General features: G+C 39.1%; 1 protein-coding gene across 4 annotated transcripts in view; it reads right to left on the bottom strand.

Annotated features, from left to right (window-relative positions):
* The window catches only part of LOC139937620 (neuromedin-U receptor 2-like), a 100,916-nt gene that overhangs the window by 72,587 nt on the left and 4,980 nt on the right, over positions 1-23,349 (bottom strand). For 2 of the 4 annotated variants that reach the window (XM_071932850.1, XM_071932852.1), the window contains exon 1: positions 12,191-12,853. The exons of the other annotated variants lie outside the window; for them this stretch is intronic. The gene's annotated coding sequence lies outside the window, so the exon portion shown is untranslated. Of the gene's footprint in view, positions 1-12,190; positions 12,854-23,349 lie in introns of those variants that run through there. 4 annotated transcript variants of the gene reach the window in all.

Raw genomic sequence — 23,349 nt, forward strand, 5'->3', positions numbered from 1 at the left:
AATTATAAAAATCGACCAATCGAACGCTCATATTTTTTGTTGTGTGTAACAGAAATTTAAGTCCGACCGACTTTTATGACCGACAAATCATTATGTCGGAAAAGACACACCATTACGTCAAACCAAATACTACGCCAAACCAATTTAGTCTAAATGAATATTGTGTCCTACCCATTTTATTAGTCCGACATACCATTATGTTGTTCAACCAATTGAGTCAAACAGACCATTAGGTCCGACATGTGACCAATAAGTCCGACAAAGACACACTATTACGTCTTAAGAATAGATTATCACATCCCCACCAAATGAGTTCGACAGACCATTATGTCGGACATAATGTCCGACAAACCATTTTGTCCGACCCACTGTATCCGACTTGTTCGACAAATATACACTATTATGTTAAAAAAATACCATATCCCATCCCAACCCATTAAGTCCGACAGACCATTATGTCGAACATAATGTCCGACCACACCATTATGTCCGACCCACTGTGTCCGACTTTGTATGGCTCGTAGTATTTTTAACCTGGCATTCGATAGAAACTTTATAATGTGATCGTTAGAATTGCGGTAGCACATAAGTCATAATTTGTGTCGACCAGTTGTGTTGTTTCAGAGCTGACGATGAAACAGTTTGACGTCTCGAATTACTGACACTGCATTGGTTATTTTCATACTAACACAGCGGTAGCAATTGCTTGTTGTAGCCGCAACCATATAGGCTTCGACATTCAACGGTTTTAAAAGACTTTAACTAGCTTCATTTCCCACTTGCCGTATAACTGATTTCTTAACTATCTTGGACTGAATGGCTACTTTTGTTGTGGAGGGAACACAAAGTATAGTACTTTAATTCAGTCTATCAGTGTACAAAGTTTTATCGTAGTTTGAGGAGCGGTTAGCTCAATGCAAATGCTTTGGTGATACAAGAGCTAGGGTCCTTGAAACACCTCCTTCAGAATGTTGATAAGTGGATTGAGATTTTGTTTGTGATTAAATACTGAGGGTTGTCGGTTTGTAAATACATCTACCAATGAATGTAAACGGGGCGAGTATTGCTACCAAAGTTTGTAACTAGCCCAGTGTTTAAAGAGTTTGTGTCCTCTTGTTTGGAAAATCCAAAGTTTTGAAAGCACATACAAGATTTCCCAAAATGTAACATCAACTTTTGAAACCAAATATTTCTGAAATATAATGAGGACTCCTCTAAAGTGATTATTAATATTAAAAAACCTGAAGAGATTGAAATACATTCGAAGAGACACGATCACCTAAAGCAATCGCAACTTCAGGAAGTCTTCTCCTGCAACATTTCAAAATGTTTGAACTATCTTGTAGCATCATGAAGCAAAACAGAACACTTTGCCCGTGAATAATTTTGGTCAACCGCCGACAGGGCCGTAACCCGATTGTTTTGATCTTTGCAACTCGCACAGTGTAAGTTGGTGCAGATGACAGATTGTGTTATCGATCCATTAAACGGAATCTCATGGATACAGATACTAAAAACCGACTTGCTATCAAAACGGAATAAGTTTAGGTCTAATTGAGATATCTTTCAGAAAGTGTATATTTTAGGTGAGCATATGGGAACTCTGAAGACACCCAGGTCATAATTGAAACAGTTCGGGATCCCGTGGGGCATGAACTATTTCTTGGTCTCTGTGTCAACATGATCCAAGAAATGTTCAAACTGAGGTAGATCACGAGCTTAAAGACACTGGACACTATTGGTAGTTGTCAAAGACCAGTCTTCTCACTTGGTGTATCTCAAATTCTCAATATATGCATAAAATAACAAACCTGTGAAATTTTTGAGCACAATTGGTCATCGAAGTTGCGAGATAATAATGAAAGAAAAAACACCCTTGTCACACGAAGTTGTGTGCTTTCTGATGCTTGATTTCGAGGTCTCGAAATCAATTCGTGGAAAGTTACTTCTTTCTCGAAAACCATGTCACTTCAGAGGGAGAAGTTTCTCACAATGTTTTATACCACCAACCTCTCCCCATTACTCGTCACCACGTAAAGTTTTATGCTAACAATTTTAAGTAATTGCCAATAGTGTCCACTGCCTTTAAACCAATTAAAAAAACAAGTTCAGGCTGGTCAGGTCCAAAAGTAGCTGGGATCCTGGTCAACTCTACTCCTTGGTATTTTAGAGTATCGCCAAAACAAATTGACAAGTGTCGGTCCGCCTTTCCACTGATGCAAAGTTTACATTAGAGCAAGTGAAAAAAATACCACATCCAAATCAGGAAAGTTTGCACCAGTGCCCAATTTCATAGCGCTGCTTGGCGGCTGATTTTGTGCTGACTGTGCAATTTCTATTTCACAGCGCTGCTTACCGTAAGCACACGAAAAGGCATGACGTCACAATGCAAATCCACGGTAAACACGCAATATAGCCGCCCAACTTGTTCTGCTTACCTGTGAAATACGCTAAGGCTTAAGCAAATTTATCTGCTACAGTAAGCGCGCAAATTTGCTTACCGTTAAGCAGCGCTATGAAATTGGGCCCAGAAACTCACAAGAATGAATTGAGGGTGCGTTCGATTAGCTTCCCTGGGACGACTCAGCATTACTCACTTGGGTGAGCCCCTGACCAGAGCAAGTCGAACGAACACTCACCCTCTCTCGTGGTGACGTCTTGCACCCGGGCCAGCCACAAGTGACCCATCCAACAAGCAGGGGCCTTGGGGATGACCAGGGTTAGCCCCTGAAATAACGTCAAAGCTACTCGAACGTACCGGGCCAGACCCGGGTCGACCCTGGGAAGCCAACCAAACGCACACACAGTATACAGTGCTTTACACACATCGGTATATACGGAGTAAAACCAAAACAAGTATTCGTTATCCCGATGCAAATTTAACCTCTATTAAGTATCAACTGTCTATTTAGCCTTCCGTAATTGAATAACCCCAAAACGTGGTTTAAATCCATGACAAAATCAACTCTAATCGATAAGTTTTCCGCTGACTGGACTGTGTGTTTGTTAAAAATTTGAAAAAGTTATTGTAGTTTTCCTTGTGTAAACTAACCATTCATCACGACTCATGTATAAGATAGTCCAAGATGTGTGTGTTCCTTGTCTATATAGGACTTTCTTTGAGTTTGGATTAGGTTCAAGTTGAGGGCCCAAATTCATGGCTCTGCTAACCGTAAGCACAGAATCGGCGCTTACGGAAGCAGGGAATCATGTGCTTATACTGCGAGCGTATTTCACGGGTTAGCGGCAAATTTTGGCTTCTGAGCGTGCGTACCCCACGTTACTAGGCATTCCACGGTTACAATACAAAAAGGCTATCGCAGAAATTCGGCGCTAGCACGTCAAGCGGGGAATCGTGATCGCAAGCGCAGAATTCGGCGGTGACCTGAGCCATGAAACTTGGCCCTGTTTGGAAGGGAGATGTTCAAACTGTCATACCTTAAACAAAGATGTTCCAGTAGAACACCACCAAACAATCCCTCATCAGTACCCAATGGTATACCGTCTACAATGACATCCCCCACGTCTGGTCTGATGTAATCGGTCAGCAAATACTTTGTAGTTGTATAAAGACGTCTTCGAGGTCGTTGTTTCCTTATTGAGTTTATACATCAACTGTCGCCCGTCACCCCCTGGTTGTCCTTATTATTTTACAGTCTGTTTGACTGGTCCCATTTGCAGTATCATTGGATATAACATTGAATGAATACTCAAGGTAAAGCCACGAAAGCCTTCGACACTACCAACAGAGACAGGTGTAAGCGTGGTGTTAAGTACAATTAATAATAGAACTGGTTACACTCTCAAGAACTTCTGGGTAAGAATTAGCCCGGAATCCGGGTCCGTGTCCTGACCTCATCTTGGTCAGACTGACCCGGAAAGGGGTGAGAAACGTGTCACACCGACCCACGGGACCAGGATCCAGGCCAATGGGTAGGGTGAATGAAAAACAAGAGGAAATGAATACATATATTCAAACAAAAACAGCGATGACACAAGCATCAGCAGCAACAGCAGTAGCAGCAACAGCAGCAGCAGCAGCAGCAACAGCAACAGCAACAGCAACAGCAACAGCAACATCAACAGCAACAACAGCAACAGCAACAGCAACAGCAACAGTAACAACAATAGCAACACCAATAACAACAGCAACATCAACAGCAACAACAGCAACAGCAACAGCAACAACAATAGCAACACCAATAACAACAGCAACATCAACAGCAGCAACATCAGCACAGCAACACCATCACCAACACCAACACCAATGTACCCTATATCTATAAGGAGGCTACCAACAAGACAATAAAAGATCAGGGGAATACTTTGACAATTGAATTTTAAATATTTATCAAATACTGAGTAGTTGTTTATTTTCACCGCAAATATACCAACTTACTCCCGACAACAAAATATGTTCACCCTGTATTGTTTTGGGGATTGTCCAATGGGTGTTTGTAAATATTATTTGAAAGGACATTGAGATACTGTGTTTTGTTTATGACGAAGCAACCCGAGGTAAACTGCCTTCAACAAAATGTTTACAGAGTGTTTTTCTCGGTGTTTACGAAGCCTAAAATCCATTTAAGAGCAAGCTTACCAATTCAATTTAGCTTGATCTGTTTCCAAAACATCTGGCATCTTAAGAAGACGGTTTGTAATTAGAATATAGAGGTCATGCATCAACATCTTATAACAGTCTCACTTTGTACAACTACTAGTTCAAATATAGTTAAGCTAGTTAGATCGTAGAGATGAGTCGTAGAGAAAAAAGTGGCGTCATAAACGCGTCAAGTCCACGTCTGTTGGACTAGTCTTCAAGATGTTGGCAAGCCCAAATCAAATCTCGAAAGACAATCTAATCCTACACGACCGTGGACGGAAATTAAGGTGGAGAAACTACAACATCAGGGTGATTACTTGACGTGTAATTGTGTTTGTATATTCCCTGGTAATAAATGCAGCACTTGAACATCTTGGAAGACGGCGCTAGGCAATGAGACAGAGTGAGGACGCGGACCCAGACCAGGGTTAATATTGAACTGTCAACTCACAAAGTGACGGTACCCCCAACACAAATCAGCGCTTATGGCGCTCTGATACTCGCAATTGGAATACACAATGTGAGAAACGTTACTGTCAGTCACGCTTCTCACATGTAATTTTGATGGGGGATAAGAAGTGATTTTTTTTTTTGAGTGAATGGTATTTCAAAGTGTATCACCCGCTCTAACGAAAAAAAAGGTTAACTTTTACTTTTAATGGTCAGGAACCATGAATTTTTTTTTAAACGTTTCTCATAAAACACATAAGAATTGGTCACGTGATATATTGTCGGGATCCCGACAAAAAATAATTTTGAGCACTTTATTTCACTGCTACTAATACTTGGCGGACTTTTTCGAGCAATGGCTCAAATGAAAGCTTGTAACTTTCTCGACCCCTATCAAAATACGTATTGAATTTTAAATCAAATTTCTGGGGTCAAATTGGCCAAAAATCTGAAATAGCATCTTTAACCGCAGTGAAACAAATCCCGAAATGCGTTTTAGTATCCAAAGCTGTTGTACTTCTTGCCAAGGTAGTTTTGAGTCATACCAAACGTATTCAGACCCTTTTTCAGAGAAAAACCACCACCAGGAAATCAACATACAGTGAAATTGTTTGTGAGTATGGTACTATTTGTCAGCCTGACCATACATTTTGACCAAGAAATATAGACAGGTGCTCTAAAATACCCACGATGAAACATGTTATTCCAAATTAGGGTCTAAATGATTCAAGCCGAGTCAGCATACATGGCCTTGCCGCTGGGGTATGTATACAGAAACCATGTTACTCAAGCGGTGGAAGAAATATAGGCTCGTGGTAATTGGCCGAGAAATGTAGAGTGGTGCTCTAAGTTACCAACGATGAAACATGCCTTTCGATATTCGGGTCAAACTGACTGAAACCGAGTCAGCAAACATTGACTAAGAAATCTAGGTTCGTGTTTGTTGGCCGGGAAATGTAGACTTGTGCTATACATCACCTAAACGATGAAACATGTCATTCCATATCAAGGGTGAAATTGACTCAAATCGAGTCAGAAAACATTGCTAAACTTATGTTTACCTATAGGCCCTACACAAACGGTCGAAGAAATATAGGCTCGTGTTAATTGACCGAGAAAATGTAGACTGGTGCTCTACATCACCTACGATGAAACAAGTCCTTCCATATCCGAGTCAAATTGACTCAAGCCGCTTGGGTATGTTTACTATAGAGAAATTGTGTTATTAAAACGGTACACGAAATCTAGGCTCGAGTTAAAAACCTACGTTTATCTACACTAGACCGACATTTTGTCTAGGCCCATGGCCATGTTTTGCAAATTCAAACGGATCATACTACGTGACATATTCGGTCGGGTTTTGATAAAGACAACATAAACACTGATAATTGTGTTGATTCTGTTCTATGTTGGCGGCAAATTTACCCAATTGTAAATTGGGACACGCAAGTCCGTTGGTGTCCCTGTGTACAGAGAAGTGTGCGGCGACATTACTTTATTAACCTATAACAACGACGAGTACCATTTATAGAACGCAGATGATTTGCCTGGCTAGGAAAAGCAAACTGCAAGCGGTTAGTGCTTGTGATGACAGATGATTAACCTTCAAACCAACTTCCATTTCTGCCCAAAACGCACGAAGGAAAAACCGTAATTGGAATTGTATACAATCTGAGAAACATTTCTGACAGTTTCTCAAACTTTTTGTTTGGGGGGGGGGGGGGGGGCGGTAACAACTAATATCCCAGAAGGCCACTTCAAGGGGTGGGCTACAATCAACCAATTTTCCTGGGGCCGTTGCCTATCTACTCCCTGTACTGAAACAGGGTTACCCCCTTTCAAGTCCATACGGATGTAGGCTTGGGTATCATCCATCAGAAGCCTTCTGCTCTTATTGCTGTACACTGCTGCCGCTGCAACACATACAGAGGTAAACTGATGTGTAACAGAAACAGTCAAGTGGAAGCACAATTAATAAAAGATAGAAAAGGGAAATAGGCCTAACATTTTTTTATTCTCAGGCTATCTCAATCATTAGTTAATTAATTTGTCTCCCTCTTCCCACCGTATAAAGATTTTTCTATTGTTTTTTTAAAAACCTTTTGTGAATAAGCCAGCCGTTCCGTCTTCTACGAATTAAAACATTTCTCAAAATGAATTATAATCGAAAGCTGTTGGCTCCTTAACCAAACGTTTTCATTGTTAATAATTTCAAGATTGATTACCAATCGTATGCAGCTCCCCTTTAACTCCACATTTGTTCGGGCATTAGCCAGTTCAGCGTTCAATCTTGTCGTGCTCAAAACATGCTGCTTCCAGAACGAAGCTCGTTTCTTTTGCCAATTGTCGCTGGCGCCATGTTTAAAAGTGATTACAGCACTAAGCTTTTCAGCACCGCAAGTAATGTAAACCAAACGAGCCTACGGTTAATATTTGAAAAGCCGGCACGGACTGAAGCTTTCGTATTCCTTACAGTTTTGTAATTGAAATAATGTCAACGAAGTGACTGCAATGAGCATTACATGTGGTTCGGTATTTGTTGACTTGCCATTTATTGTTGTTGTATTGATTGATTTTCGGTTCAGAAAAATCTCATCAATCAGTGTACAGTTGACAATACAAGTTCAACAGAGTTTATTTTGACTTTGCGCTTTTGAACATTCGTTATAGGCTCTAACAGTTATGGGGAGGGGAACGTTGAACACGGGCCATTTGCTAAATAAATATGTAAAAGATATGCACATGCAGCAGGCCTACAACAAGTAGGTTCAAATCATCAACACACAAGATAGATAGAATTGCCTTCAAAAGTACAGCATTCAACCGATATTCACCTAAGGCTATTATCTGTTCGTGCTCTTCATGTAACGACAACCAAAGCGTGAAAGAATGCCGCCACCGAAAGCAACATGCAAAAAGTACTTCAACTAAACAACTTACGGTGCCTTTCTTTTCATCGAGCGAGCAGAGAATAAAGCCCCCCCCCCGTCCCCACCCCCGCGATTCAACCACACTCTAGATATACCATAATCTTGTTATCAGAATTGAGGGCTTTGGGCGTCAGGGCAAGTCATTACACTCGACTGTATCTGCATAAAGGCGCAGAACACCCGCAGAACCATGAAGGACACGTTTGGGCAGCAGACGGCAAGCTAATTTTGTTTTTATCCCGCCCAAAATTCATTGTTTTACCTTTACACGATGACCCCCTGAGGTGAAGATGATAACCTGATATCAATATTGTGACGCGGGCATTGTGCGCAGATGAACACATTCGGGCAGCAGACGGCAAGCTTATCCTTTCCCGCCCAAAAATTCATCAAAGATAAATATGGTTTATTATTTTACCGTTACACGTTAACCCCTGAAGTGTAGATAATGCCCTGATATCTCTATTGTGACGCGGGCGTTCATTTGTGCGCAGAGTGATACGTTCGGGCAGCAGACGGCAAGCTTTTATTTTCCCGCCCAAAATTCATCAAAGTTGAACTTGGTTATTTGTTTTACCGTTACACAATGACTCCCTGAAGTTTAGATTATGCGCTGACACCACCAATCTGAAGCGGGTGTTCATTTTTGTGCGCAGAAGGAACACACTTCACTTCCAGCAGCTATTTTTGTTGTATTGGGGCATTATTAACATCCACCCACTGCTCTCAGTGGAAATCAAATGACGTCACTTCCTTCTTCCTAAAAAACTGTGATCTCTAAAGTGCTATTCACACGACAGCGATTTAATTGGGGTCCCTTGCTTAATTTAAGCAAGGTCAAAGTACATTCTCTTACAACCATGCTACGACTTAGCAAGGGACCCTAGCTAAATTGCTCTCGTGTGAAAGGGGTTTTAAGAACGTGGGTTAGAAGTGTAATTTTGTGCTCTTGGAACGTAGGTTACGCATTCTGAACAATACATCAATGGTTTTTTTTAAGTTAATGCCAATTAATAGTAATACTTAAGCTACTAGTAGTAGTCAATTATAAAGTTCATAATGCAGGAGCCTCTTTGCACACAAACAGCTTAAAGGAACACGTTGCCTTGGATCGGTCGAGTTGGTCTTTGAAAAGCGTTTGTAGGCCTAACCGCTTGTTATAAAAAGCATATGGTTAGAAAGATATTTTAAAAGTAGAATATATTGATCCACACAAGTATCACTCGAAATTGCATGGTTTACCTTTTACCTCGTCGACAAACAGGGTTGGCCATTTATGGGAGTCAAATTTGACTCCCATAAATGGCCGACTGTGTTAGTTCGCAAAGTAACAGGAAAACCACGCAATTTCGAGGCAAATGTGTGTGGATCATTGTATTCTACTTTTTAAACATCTTTCTAACCATATGCATTTTATAACAAACGGTTACAAACGCTTTTCAAAGATCAACTCGACCGATCCAAGGCAACGTGTTCCTTTAAAACAAAATGTTATAATTTTCAATAAGCACATCCAAGCATACAAACAACCTTTGAAAACTATAGTCAAATTATTTCAATAATTTGCGTGCGTGTGTTTGTGAAAACTACAGGCGTCTCAAAGCGCTTCTCAATATTTATTGCCAGGCAAGATTTTCAAGTTGTTCAATTGATTCAATTACAATATGGTTTATTTAATAATAATACCAATAGTAACATTTTTTGCGCTTCATACTGGCACATATATACAGCATGTATCGCACGTAATAACATCTTGTAAGGGTTTTACATGTCCTGCGGCAAATTGAGCATTTTACTTAAAAACTATCGGAGCTCAGCAACTCCCTTTCCATAGCGTTTAGTGTAATTCGGTTTTTATATGCATTACACTCACATGACCTACGGATTTACGATTTTTATTTTATTTTATTGATTGATTTATTATTATTATTAATTTTTTTTTTTTTTTTTTTGGGGGGGATACTGGTTTTTAAAGGTAGTGGACACTATTGGTAATTACTCAAAATAATTATTAGCATAAAACCTTTCTTGGTAACGAGTAATGGGGAGAGGTTGATAGTATAAAACATTGTGGGAAACGGCTCCCTCTGAAGTGCCATAGTTTTCGAGAAAGAAGTAATTTTCCATGAATTTGATTTCGAGACCTCAGATTTAGAACTTGAGGTCTCGAAATCAACCATCTAAACGCACACAACTTCGTGTGACAAGGGTATCGTTTTTTCTTCATTATTATCTCGCAACTTCGATGACCGATTGAGCTCAAACTTTCACAGGTTTGTTATTTTATGCATATGTTGAGATACACCAACTGTGAAGGCCAGTCTTTGACAATTACCAATAGTGTCCACTGCCTTTAAGTTGAAATTAAAGACGTTTTCTGTGTTATATTTCCCTTTGAAATGAAGTCATTTTCGAGAGAGAAACTGTAGATCGTAAACTTAAACTTGTAAAGAGAACGTTTGCATGTTGAAAATTGTACATGTTTTTTGGGGTTTTTTTTTCTGACTCACACACAAAGGTCTGAGCCAAAGCTTTTCTCCCCACAAAGTGCAATGATTCTCCAAAGTACACTATCGCAAGCTGATTTACTTCTTAGTATAAGTGTTTATTGCCATTTTTTTTTTCAGAGTGATTATCAAACGTATAAACAGGTCTTCCCTATGCTGGTCCACACCTTGTCACACGAAGTTGTATGCGTCATAATTATGCTTGATTTGGAGACCTAAAAAATCTAATTCTGTCTCGAAATCAATTCGTGGAAAAAACTTCTCTCTCGAAACTTCAGAGGGAGCCGTTTCTCACAATGTTTTATACTATCAACATCTCCCCATTACTCGTTACCAAGTAAGGTTTTATGCTGAAAAATGTTTGAGTAATTACCTATAGTGTACATTGCCTTAAAGTATTTTGGTATTTGAGTGAGTTTTTTTTAAATTTTTTCTCAATAACTACATTAACTTCAGATGGCGCCGTTTCCCACTAAATCAACAGCTCTCCATTGCTCGTTTACCACGTAAGTTTGTATGCTAACAATTATTTGCAGTAATTACCAACAGTGTCCAGTGCCTTTATTATTGAGAAAATTAGACATAAGTAGAATGCCGTTTCAGCGTCTCGAATCGAAGCCCGCTCTCGGTGTTATTTTTAGCAAATCATCTTGTTATTTTTTATGTTTCGAGTGTTTTGACGAATTCGCCCCATTGACAGTGTCATGGGACTGGGAATGAAGATGACCTCGAGACACATATATATAATTCATGTCATTGTCACTCACCAAGAAACCGGAAACGAATACAGTCATTTTATTTTATCAGGGGTATGTTTTCGCCAACAACAAACTGAAGAAAGAAGTGGATCTTTTTACAAAACAATGTCATGTATTTTGTAAGTACAGATATGTCTAAATTAACATACCTTTGCCGCGGCTTTTCGTTGGGGGCTTTAAATCACATTTTATATAAACATATAGTTTCCAATGCTCAAAAGGCACTGTACACTATTGGTAATTATTCAAAATACTTATTGACATAAAAACTTACTTGGTAATGAACAATGGAGAGCTGTTGATATTATACACAACATTGTGAGATTAGGCTCCCTCTAAAGTAACTTAGTTTTTGAGTTTTTCTCTCAAATATTTAAAAGACTTCATGCCTGAAGCCCTTTTTAGGCATGTCTGATGTGAAAGCAGATTTTTGCAACAGAATGTTTTTTCTTTCATTTTTCTCTTGCAACTTCGATGACCATTGAGTCAAAATCTTGACAGATTTTTGTTTCTTTCTAGCATATATTGGGATTCACCAAGAGAGAATACTGGTCTTTGATAATTACCAAAGGTGTCCGATGCACATAATACAATATTGGACATCAATTATAAACTATAGACAAAATGTATGCCTCTCATCACCCATCCCGAAGGGAAAAAACAGTATGGATCTAAAAGCAAAACCACACCTTTCAACTCTCAATTGTGCAACCATTCTTTGCTCTATGGTACGACATACCATGTCATAAAAGGACCTTCAGTTATACGCAAAAGTAAAGATGTCAATTGTTGACTTACATGAATCAGCATTGACGGGCATGGACTGTGCATTTCATGGCTTCGTCACTCCACACAATGGTGGAATTGCAACATGGAAGAATCCATAAAAAGAATGTAATCCTTTAGTGATTATAGAATAGAAAGCAAACAAACAAGACTTACCCTTGCGGACTGAAGAAACTCGTTAAGTCACCAAACTCCTCCAAAACCAAGTCTCTCAAATTGGTCCAATTCCTCTCTTAATGAGACATGTGGACAGACCAGGATTTACGCAGGTAAACCACGGAGCAAAAGTGAACCTTTCAACACCAATTACACGTGGAAGATGTTTGCAAATAATTCCATGCACCGCTCGTTCCTACAGTACCTTGTCAGGGTTTTTAAATTCACGATCAATATAATTTCAAGGACATCTAAAATACGTGTGTGTAATTCACAACAAAAAGGTGACTAAAATACCATCACCGTTGCTGCACACACGCGTTTTATCAATGTCGTGTGTCACACTTTAGCGGCGGTGGGCCAACTCCAAGGCATTAGCTGTATGTACCATAGGGCGTCTGCTGTTAATGCTCTGCATTTACGCCTCGTTGTCTCCACGTATAAAAGACCTCACGGCTGGCTGCAGAAGCTTTTTACCGACATTCGAAAACGATTCCCCCTGTATCAGACTCTCAACATTTACCTTTTAGCATCTCTTCTGCATGTAGCTGAGGGCAGAAATGAATCCCATAATCTAGAGAAATGCTCGCCGTGAAGTATTACACAAGTTTGGACGGCGCGGCACGATCCCCGACTCCGTGCTGGCTGCTCTCTCACTCGGGACTGTATATGAAGCCAATGGGCCTTGTGAATAGATTGAAAGTGACCTCGACAACTATTGTGTGTCACTCAGATTGAGGCGAGGATTTAGACTAGCGTGGTAAACTTCAGCCCGTCCGTCCATCGGGTGCCGCCTATCGGCTGAAGGAAAATATGTTTATTTTTTAGGAAACTTGAGCTTCAAATACGTTTATTCAGAGGTATGTTTCAATTATCCACGGTATATGTTGAAGATGGTTTACATAAATAAAAAAACAAAAAATATGACTGTTCAAAAAACTAATCCGTGGCGGAGTTGGAGTCCAACAACCCATCAACTTCCCCCCGTTGTCTACGGCCAATCCAACCAACAAAACCAAGAATAAAGAGAAACACGCCTACAGGTCTGCAAGCCGCTAAGATGTTTACCCATCAAACACATTAAACACTCCCTGGTTGGAAAATAAATACGGCTCGGTTGTCAGTCCCATAGAAACCTGACAAGGATGTAGACGTCACTTAATAAAGTGAGGAAGACTTTCACCCGGACTTTTTTTTTAAAGGGAGTTTTGTTTACGGAGCACCTCTTCTCGCAAACAGAGCCCCCGGGGTGTGTAGGGGGTGTCTAGTGCTAAGCAACTTAACCTTCAAAATCCAGAAGATAATTTGTCTCGATGATTATATATCCATGTTTCTTACAAAACTTAGTTAAGTTTCACGCCCGCTCATTAAAGGCAGTGGACACTATTGGTAATACTCAAAATAATGTTTAGCATAAAACCTTACTTGGTAACGAGTAATGGGTAAAGAAACGGCTCCCTCTGAAATAACGTTGTTTTCGAGAAAGAAGTAACTTTCCACGAATTTGATTTCGAGACCCGAAAACTAGATTTTGAGGTCTCAAAATCAAGCTTCTAAAAGCTCACAACTTTGTGTGACAAGGTTTTTTTTTCCCCCCACTCTTGCAACTTCGACGACCAATTGAGCTCAAATTTCCACAGGTTTGTTATTTATGCATAAATATGCTGAGAAACACGAAGTGAGACGCCCGGTCTTTGACTGGTGTCCAGTGTCTTTAAGTAAAACACAAGTCTATTAAAGGAACACGTTGCCTTGGATTGGACGAGTTGGTCAAAACAAAAGCGTTTTTAACCGTTTTTTATATAATGCATATGGTTGAAAAGATGTTTTAAAAGTAGCATACAATGATCCACACAAGTTTGCCTCGAAATTGCGTGGTTTTCCTTCTACTGTGCGAACTATCACCGTCGGCCATTTATGGGAGTCAAAATTTTGACCCCCATAAATGGCCGACGTGTTAGTCGACGAGGTAAAAGGAAAACCACGCAATTTCGAGGCATGTTTGTGTGGATCATTGTATTCTACTTTTACAACATCTTTCTACCCATATGCATTTTATAAAAAACGGTTACAAACGTTTTTCAAAGACCAACTCGACCGATCCAAGGCAACGTGTTCCTTTAAGCTTTAGTGTAAATCTGCACGTTGTCATGTTGTTAAGGTTGTCATGTCCCTATGCGCAGAAATCCGCACGTTGTCATGTTCATTATGTATTAGTGTACATAGGAGGAGCAGAAATCCGAACGTTCCGGGAACAAACGATACGATAGACGGAACCGCACGTATAACGAATGTCCGTGGGTATAGTAACTGCCGGACCAAACAAACAAAGCAGCTTCTTCATCAGCATACAGAAACAAAACAAGAACAGTTAAAGTCCAACTTTTACAAATATGCTGTTAAGGGTTTAGAGTTTACAGTTAAAGCGTTTTGCGCAATAATTACCTGGGAACGGAAATTGATCGCAAGATGGCGCAATTTTATTTACACAGAGCAACAAATTTTGTTTAGAAAATCCAGTAACGATAAAAGAAAAGTAAAAGAAATATGACACTTTTGTATAGCCTTGACAGCCCCTTTCCTCGTGTTTATTATGGCTAATAAAAAAATAAATAAATAAACGAACAAATAAACAAGGTAAAATTAGTTGTGTCTTTATTTATTTTGTTTGTTTGGTTTACTTGAGTTGAGTTTTTGTTCCGAAATATTATTGACTTAAGTCACGTGAGGTGTGAAGTAGCACCATGTGTATACCCTTTTTGAGGATTGTTGGTTCTGGAAAAATGGTGGTTGACATGCTCTATCGTCTTAATGTTTGTCTTTGTTCAATCTATCATGACCGTAGTTTCTTGTTCCTGGTTTACATTCTGTATGTCACCACAAGCCATGGCTTCTGGCAGCGATATGCTATCATAATGTTTATTATTTTCTGCCTAGGTACATGTAACAAAAGAATCTTTTAGCTACTCTTTTATTTCAAAATTTTAATGTTCTGTATTTTTTGAAAGTATTCATGAAGTATGGGAATATTGTGTGACTTTGACTGTTTTGGATTGTAAATGCTTCGGGGGAAGTCATTAGCCGGTGATTGCATACTGTCAATGCTTCCGTGCACTGATATTTTAATCAAAAATGACGTCATGGTGTTATGAAGTAATAATGTTAGAAGATAACGGTTCTATGTCTGTGGCTGTATGTTGCTTGGCTCAATTTTTTTTCTCGAAGTAGAATTAAAACTCTGCTTAAGGTTACAAACGCCATGCAATTAACAATAATTTTTTAGCAATTTTTAAAAAGGGTAAATGAATTTGCAACTAGGTTTCTGCAAATGTTTCCAGGTGCGCCTTCTGGTTGAACTATAATTGTTTAAATGTTGGGTCATACTTTGTCATTAGTGTCATTTATTATTATTTTTTGTTTCAAGTAAGTCTTGTTTTGGAAGTTACTGTAAGTAAATCTTACTGTCAGTAAATCTTCCAAAACAATTCACACACTAAACAAAACCATAATTTCTCGTATTGTTAAATTGCCGTTGCACAGATTGCATCCTGCGCGAAATCCTTTTATAAAAGTATACCGGTAAGCTGACAAACAAGTAAAAGTGTAGTTCTATTCTTACTTCTATAACAAGATAAACAGCTCTATACACAAGTACAAATAGATACATACAAGTCAACGTTGAGGAACCTTGTTGTGCATTATACGTTTGTAGTTAATCTTTGTCACACTTTTATTTGAAGGCAAACCGACACAAACAAAATGTCCAAACCAGCTGCAGGCCTATTATTATTCAGAACATACAACAAATCTCTACGTTTGTGGGAGTATTTCAATACTTCTTTTATTTATTTCTTGAAGGCCAGCAGATAAAAACTTCAGAGAGAGGTTAATCTAGCGTACAATAAATATATTGTGACTCTTCACTGTCAATCGAACTTCATGAACTGTTTTTGGGGGAAAACGTTTATACGAACCCCTAATGTTACCTCACTGCCTCGTTTGTCCAAGCTTGGGACTTAAAGGAATAAACACTATTGGTAATTGTCAAAGACCAGTCTTTTCACTTGGTGTATCTCAACATATGCATAAAATAATAAACCTGTTGAGATTTGAACTCAATTGGTCGGCAAAGTTGCGAGATAATAATGAAAGAAAAAAACAACCTTGTTACACAAAGTTGTGTGCTTTCAGATGCTTGATTTCGAGACCTCAAGTTTTAAATCTGAGGTCCTGAAATCAAATTCGTTGAAAGTTACTTCTTTCTCGAAAATTACGTTACTTCAGAGTGAGCCGTTTCTCGCCAAGTTTTACTAACAACAGCTCCCCATTACTCGTTACCAAGTAAGGTTTTATGCTAATAATTATTTTGAGTAATTACAAAAAGTGTCCACTGCCTTTAGAGGCACTATACGCTATTACTCAAAATATGTGTTACTGAGCACAACATCTTAGTTGGGCGAGCAATGGAGAGCTTTTGATACTAGTACAAAACATTGTGAAAAGCGGCTCCCCCTGAGATAACGTAGTCTTATTCTTACTCAAATATTTGTTTTTGGCTCACCCATTAGATTGAGACTTTAAACGCACTGACACTATTGGTAATAACTCACAATAATGTTAAGCATAAAAACTTACTTTGCATTGGGAAATGGAGCTGAGCTGAAGTGAAACGGCTCCCACTGAAGTGAAGTATTTGAGAAAGAGGTAATTTCTCACTCAAATTTTAAAATACTTCAGGACTGAAGCCTTTTCCGAACACCCGCACACAATTTTGTGTGCAACAGGAATGTTTGTTTTCTTTATTGTTTTCTTGCAATTGAGTCAAAATTTACACAGATTTGTTATTGTATGCATATGTGTAGGCCTACACACAAGTGATAAAACTGGTCTTTGACAATTACCAATAGTGTCCATCAGGGGACGAGTTCACAAAGACTAAGGACTAGTCCTAAGTTAGGACTAGTCCTAGAAGATATACAAACTTAGGCTAGTCCAAAGTAGTCCTAAGTAATAGGACGAGCAACTCGTCCTAACTCGAGATAAGACGAGTCATAAAGGGCAAGTCACACAACCGCAATAATGATAACGATAACGACGCAGAGAGAACGCATTCTATTGGTTGAAATGCTCTTCGCAGAATACGTCCACGCTTATTCAACCAATCGAGGGCGTGCTTTTTTAACGCTCACGTTTTCGTTCTCGTTATCAAGGCCTGTGTGACCGGACCTTTAACTCTTTTGTGAAATCCACCCCAGTGCCCTTAATGCACTCAGAAACTATCTGAGGGTCATCCCAAGTCGCAAATCACTTCAACCATAGAGCTATCGAAGCTTCACAAATGTTGATTGGATGGATTCCCTTTTAACCGCCCAAAAGAGAAGGCTCAATAGAGAAGCTAAGAAGTTCATCCTAGCATGAAACACAAAGAAAACATTTTTGTATTACAGTTACTATTCCTGGTGGAATGTGGAATCGAACTAATAACCGTATGGAGGGTAATCTACCGAACCTTAAAACACCCGTCTGATTTATGTACGCTGAACGGAGCCACTTAACTGCCATGTTTCCACTCCAAAGAAGAACCCAGTTAGTGTTTAAAGGAACACGTTGCCTCGGATCGGACGAGTTGGTCTATGAAAGGCGTATGAAACCGTTTGTTATGAAATGCATATGGTTAGAAAGATGTTTTAAAAATAGAATATAATGATCCACACAAGTATCACTCTAAATTGCACGGTTTTCATTTTACGTCGCGAACTAACACGGTCGACCATTGTGGGAGTCAAAGTTTTGACTCCCATAAATGGCCGACCGTGTTTGTCGACGAGGTAAAACGAAAACCACGCAATTTCGAGGCATATTTATGTAGATCATTGTATTCTACTTTTACAACATCTTTCTAACCATATCGATTTTATAACAAACGGTTACAGGACGCTTTTCAAAGACCAACTCGACCGATCCAAGGCAACGTGTTCCTTTAATGATAGCATTTCATCATGAAGGAATCAATAGTCTTTACTTCTATATCCATGCTGCAATGTGATGACGTTTCTGAGACAAGGGGCGGCATAACTTAAAGCCCATGGCACCATGATTTTACATCACAGCCCAATTGCTTTGAGCTGCTTAAATAAGCAGATAATCTTGCTTCAGAAGTGTCTGCTGAAAAAAAAATTACCAGGATACCAGTCACAAATTCTTTATGTTACACATGCAGTTTGGCTGGTGACATTATACCACTAAGCATAATTTTGTTGTGTTACTTTTCATGCTTAAGCAGCTCTATGAAATCGGGTCCTTTACGGCGGTAGAAACAACGTCAAGTAACTGGCGGGGAAACTCATGAGCTGTGCATTGAGAAAGTTGCTGATTATTGAAGTATAAATTGAAAACATGTAAAAACGCATGTGCCAGTGTGGAATGCAGTCTGCACGTTTGTGCTACATTTAGGACATGTCGTCCAACAACCACCACTGATCTCGGAGATCAGTCACAAACACGGGACCAAAGAAACCCGGTACCCCTATTATTAATAAACACTTGCGAATTGACACATCCCACGGGAACCATAATGAGGGGTTGATTTTGAAAGTTGCGTGCAAAGAGTGTACATGAAAACGTTGAAGAAACAAGTCTGACATTGAACTTGTTTTCTCTAAAAACTAATCGATTGAATCGCTTCTCAAAATTGTTTGCACAAAATTGTCAGCCGCTGCAGTGTTTCTTTCCAAGCAGGCATATTTCCAAGTAAAACTCATGGTCATTGATTTTGGGAGTAATTAAAAAAGGTATCCTTTTAACCATGTCAGATTTACACGAATGCCATGGGGGTACTGCAGCTATAATATTCCCAGATGTTGAACTTCAAGGGTTTCACCTGTTTTGGCTAAACATTGTGTGACAAGCGTGTTTTTCTTTCATTATTATCTTGCAACTTCGACGACCAATTGAGCTCAAACTTTCACAGGTTTGTTACTTTATGCATATGTTGAGATACACATAGTGAGAAGACTGGTCTTTGACAATTACCAATAGTGTCTACTGTCTTTAACAAACAGGTACACAGGCTGATATTATTTGAGAAAATCTACCAGTAACAAACGGTACGCTGATTGCAAAACGACTAATTGCAAAATAATATCTTCTAATTAGACAACGTAGTTGTTCATAACAAAACTAACGACCACTGACATTTACAAAATAATCACTCATTAATACATCATTGTGAAATGTTGTTTTGTACATCAATACCGACAGTGGGTTGGAGATAGTGGAGGCTTTAGTTGTCACCCCTTTGAGTTTGTATGTACATCAGAGGAAATAATTATACCAAATGAGGAAAGACTGAAGGCATATATTTTCTTGTTACTTTTTGGCGGCAAAGAAGCGCCATCGTTTTGAAAGATGAAATAATAATCTCTGTGATAGACGTGATTATTTCTTCGTTGTGTGTGTATGTGTGGGATGCCTGCCTAAGATAATGGTTGGCCCGAGGGAACAAACGATGTCGTTGAGATGTCAGACCGACCTCTGGGCCGTCATCGCGGCGTGTGGCTCTGCTCTGCAACAGGAGGAACCACGGTCACGTATCGCGTGTAAAGGCTCCACATTTTTTATTATCTAATATTTTTTACATTAAAGGCACTGGACAATATTGGTATTTACTCAAACAAATCGCTAGTATAAAAACTTACTTGGTTACGAGCAATGGAGAGCTGTTGATAGTATACAAAATTGTGAGAAACGGCTCCCTTTAATTTAAAGTAACGTATTTATTTGAGGAAGAGGTAATTTCTCACTAAAATAATAAACGACTTAAGACTTCAGTTAAAGTTATATCTTATGCATCTGGGAATTAAAAGCACACACGTTTGTGTAAAAAGGGTATATTTCTTTCATTATTCATTAGCAACTTGAGTCAACATTTTCACAAGTGAGATTACTGGTCTTTGACAATTAACCAAACGTGTCCAGCGCCTTAGAAGAAAGACATAAAGAAAGAAAACAATCTGTATTAAGGGAAATTGTGAAGGCTAGTTTATCGTATGTTCGGCAGAAAAACGGAGTAGCCTTCCCGTTCGTGCAAGGCCTGCCAGTCCGGAAATGATTGAAAAAATATAATGGAGGCCATTTCTGAAAGATGGTGAGACACGATTCTGACATTAAAGTCGATATCTCTAGAAAGCTACCTGATTTAGCTATGACCAGTTTAAAAAATGGTAAAGCTTTTGGAATTATCTTAGAACAAATATCCCGTTCCACCTTTACTTCTATTTACTGGTTATTTTTGGAAATCTGAAATTGTTGACGATTTTGTTATTCATTTAGAAGTTCAAACTTGTCAAGAATGTTATTGACAAGCCATTATTTTACTCTTAGGAATGTTGTTAGTATTTCAAAACAATAACTGTACGTTGAGATTTTACCTGAAAAAAAAAATATATATATATATATATATAATATTGTTTGACCCGATTCCACTTTTGCTTTCCAAACAATGTATTGTTATCTTTAAAAAAAGGTCACCGTAATAAGTAACTTGTTTTAATTGCATGTAGAGTGCGCCCTCTATTGGGCAGGGCAAGTTTGTGGCTGTTCGCTGGTAAACACGTTCCCTATGGGTCGATGCCCTAGTTGTATTACTTGAACATTGTATGGGATCACTCAGACTTACTAACAACTTTAATCAAAGATTGAATTCAGTAAAAACGTGAGTGTTTTTTTTTTCGAGAACTACACCACAAACACCCAATAAAAGATCAAATTTATGATGGTTTGCCGACGCTTAGAACAATAATTTTGTTTCCAAATTAGGTCACATGTCACGTTAAAACCTAAATCACTGGGTTTTTTTTTATTGAGTCGCTCAAACCCTGCTGTATACCTTCGGTTGTCAACACGATAAATCTGGAAGGCTATGCCCATAGACTCTCGTAGATCCCAGAGGATTCAAGACAAAGTAAAACATCACTCGTCACTCATGTCCTCCCTTATTTACTATGCAGTTTACATCTTAAAGGTGTGTTGATCGCTGGTCAAGGATGGGTAGATACTCTAAAATATTTAATGACCAGCACTGCAGCTGTTGATAGTATGAATTTTAGGAAATAATTCCCATATGGTTTCGGATATTTGTTTTTTACCCCACATTAGTTAGGATTAACCGGTGACGAATCCCCTAAGCCAACTGCACTCACCACGCGATTTGACTCGCGGTGATAAGGTCACGGTTTCCTTGTGTGAAGTATTGGAGCTCTCACAAGTCTGTTGGCTATGGAGACCCCCCCCCCCCCCCCCCAAAAAAAAAAAAAAAAAAAAAAAGCCGAATCAAAAGCGGAAACCTGGTTTTGAAAAGGGCCATAGTCGCAGGAGTAGCAGTTTCGTGCGAATAGGGCCCAATTTCATTGCTCTGCTTACCGTAAGCACACAATCGGCGCTTACGGAAGCAGGGAATTCTGTGCTTCCGGCAAGTGTATTTCACGGTTTAGCGACGAATTTTGGCTTCTGCGCGTGCGTACCCCTGCTACATGTATTCTCCGCGTACAAGGCTAGCGCAGAAATTCGGCGCTTGCAAGTAAGCGGGGAATCGTGATCGTAAGCCAAGAATTCGGCGGTAAGCAGAGCCATGAAATTGGTCCCAGTATATCAGCAGTCTCACGAGAGTATAGCATTCTGAGAGCCGTTCCCGCCAAAAACATTGAACGACTTGTGGACAAGACTACGTATGTGATGACGCAAGGGATTGCAGTGCGCCGCCATTGATTAATTAAGTGTACAAATACATTACAAATTGTTGGTCACATTCGAGTAGGCCTACTTCTGATTTCTGTATAAATGTTATTCAAATTAGACTTTTGAACAATTGTTTTATAATATTATTTAAATGTTGGGCGTAATTAATGTCTAACCAGTGTTGTATTTAAGTGAGAATAGTATTACATCAAAACTGCATAGTTTCCATAGACACGCTGATATCCTATTACCCATTGTGACACGGTGCCCCGCGTGCCCATATCGTGCCCCAGCGCCCATCGTGTCTCATCCCTTTTTTACTGTCTACACGAAATCCTTCACCGAAAAAGCGAAGCACAGGGGAGATCAACAGACATGTTGAAGATGTTGAAGTGGGTAAATTAAGATGGAATAACATACGCAATTTGATTCGTTAAAGCCATTGGACACTTTCGGAAAAGAAAAAAGAAAATAATTCCACATATTAACAAATAACTTACAGGGTTCACAGAAGGTAATGGTGAGAGACTTCTCTTGAAATATTATTCCATGAAATGCTTTACTTTTTGAAAAACAAAATTAAAACAATACCAATTCTCGATATCGAGAATTACGAATTTATTTTAAACACGTGTCATGACACGGCGAAACGTGGGGAAACAAGGGTGGGTTTTCCCCGTAATTTTCTCCCGACTCCGATGACCAATTGAGCCTAAATTTTCACAGGTTTGTTATTTTATTTAGAAGTTGTGATACACGAAGTGTGGGCCTTTGACAATACTGTTTACCGAAAGTGTCCAATGGCTTTAACGTTAACATAAACTAACACACACAACTATGTCTCACATTAGTTTGTGGAACCAATAATAATGATCCGGGTGTGTGTGAAATTGTTTAACGTATACTTTTAGTGAGTGACTTTTTTCTGTATAACTATGTTATCCATTAAAAAACAAATCTTGTTATTTCATTAGAAAATATCGTTTCGCAGCTCTGATCACTATTTCTGCAAGAGTCCTGCGAATGTAGGATTTTTTTTTTGAAACTTAGACAGATATTTTATTTCGATAATTTCATCATCTCAAAATATACTACAGGGCCTGAGGCACCTTCACTGATGTGTGTAATCAAATTAAAATTGTGTTTCACACTTCAGTGTATAAACATGGTCTCACATTTTTACAGTTGTCGGCAATTAATGGAAAGAAATGTATTATAGAAAGCCGTTTCTCACAATGTTTTACACCATCAACAGCTCTTCACTGCTCGTTCCCAAGTATGTCTTTATGCTAACAATTGTTTTGAGTAGAAATTACCAGGTGTCAAGTATATGGTATTAGGTTGTGTAGGTGCATTATGTTTATGCACATTTTTTACATTGCACCTATCTAGGGGAAACGGCGGTAGCATGGTCGGCCCCTCAC

This window comes from Asterias amurensis, chromosome 5 (genome assembly GCF_032118995.1).
Source record: "Asterias amurensis chromosome 5, ASM3211899v1".
Taxonomy (NCBI): Eukaryota; Metazoa; Echinodermata; class Asteroidea; order Forcipulatida; family Asteriidae; genus Asterias; species Asterias amurensis.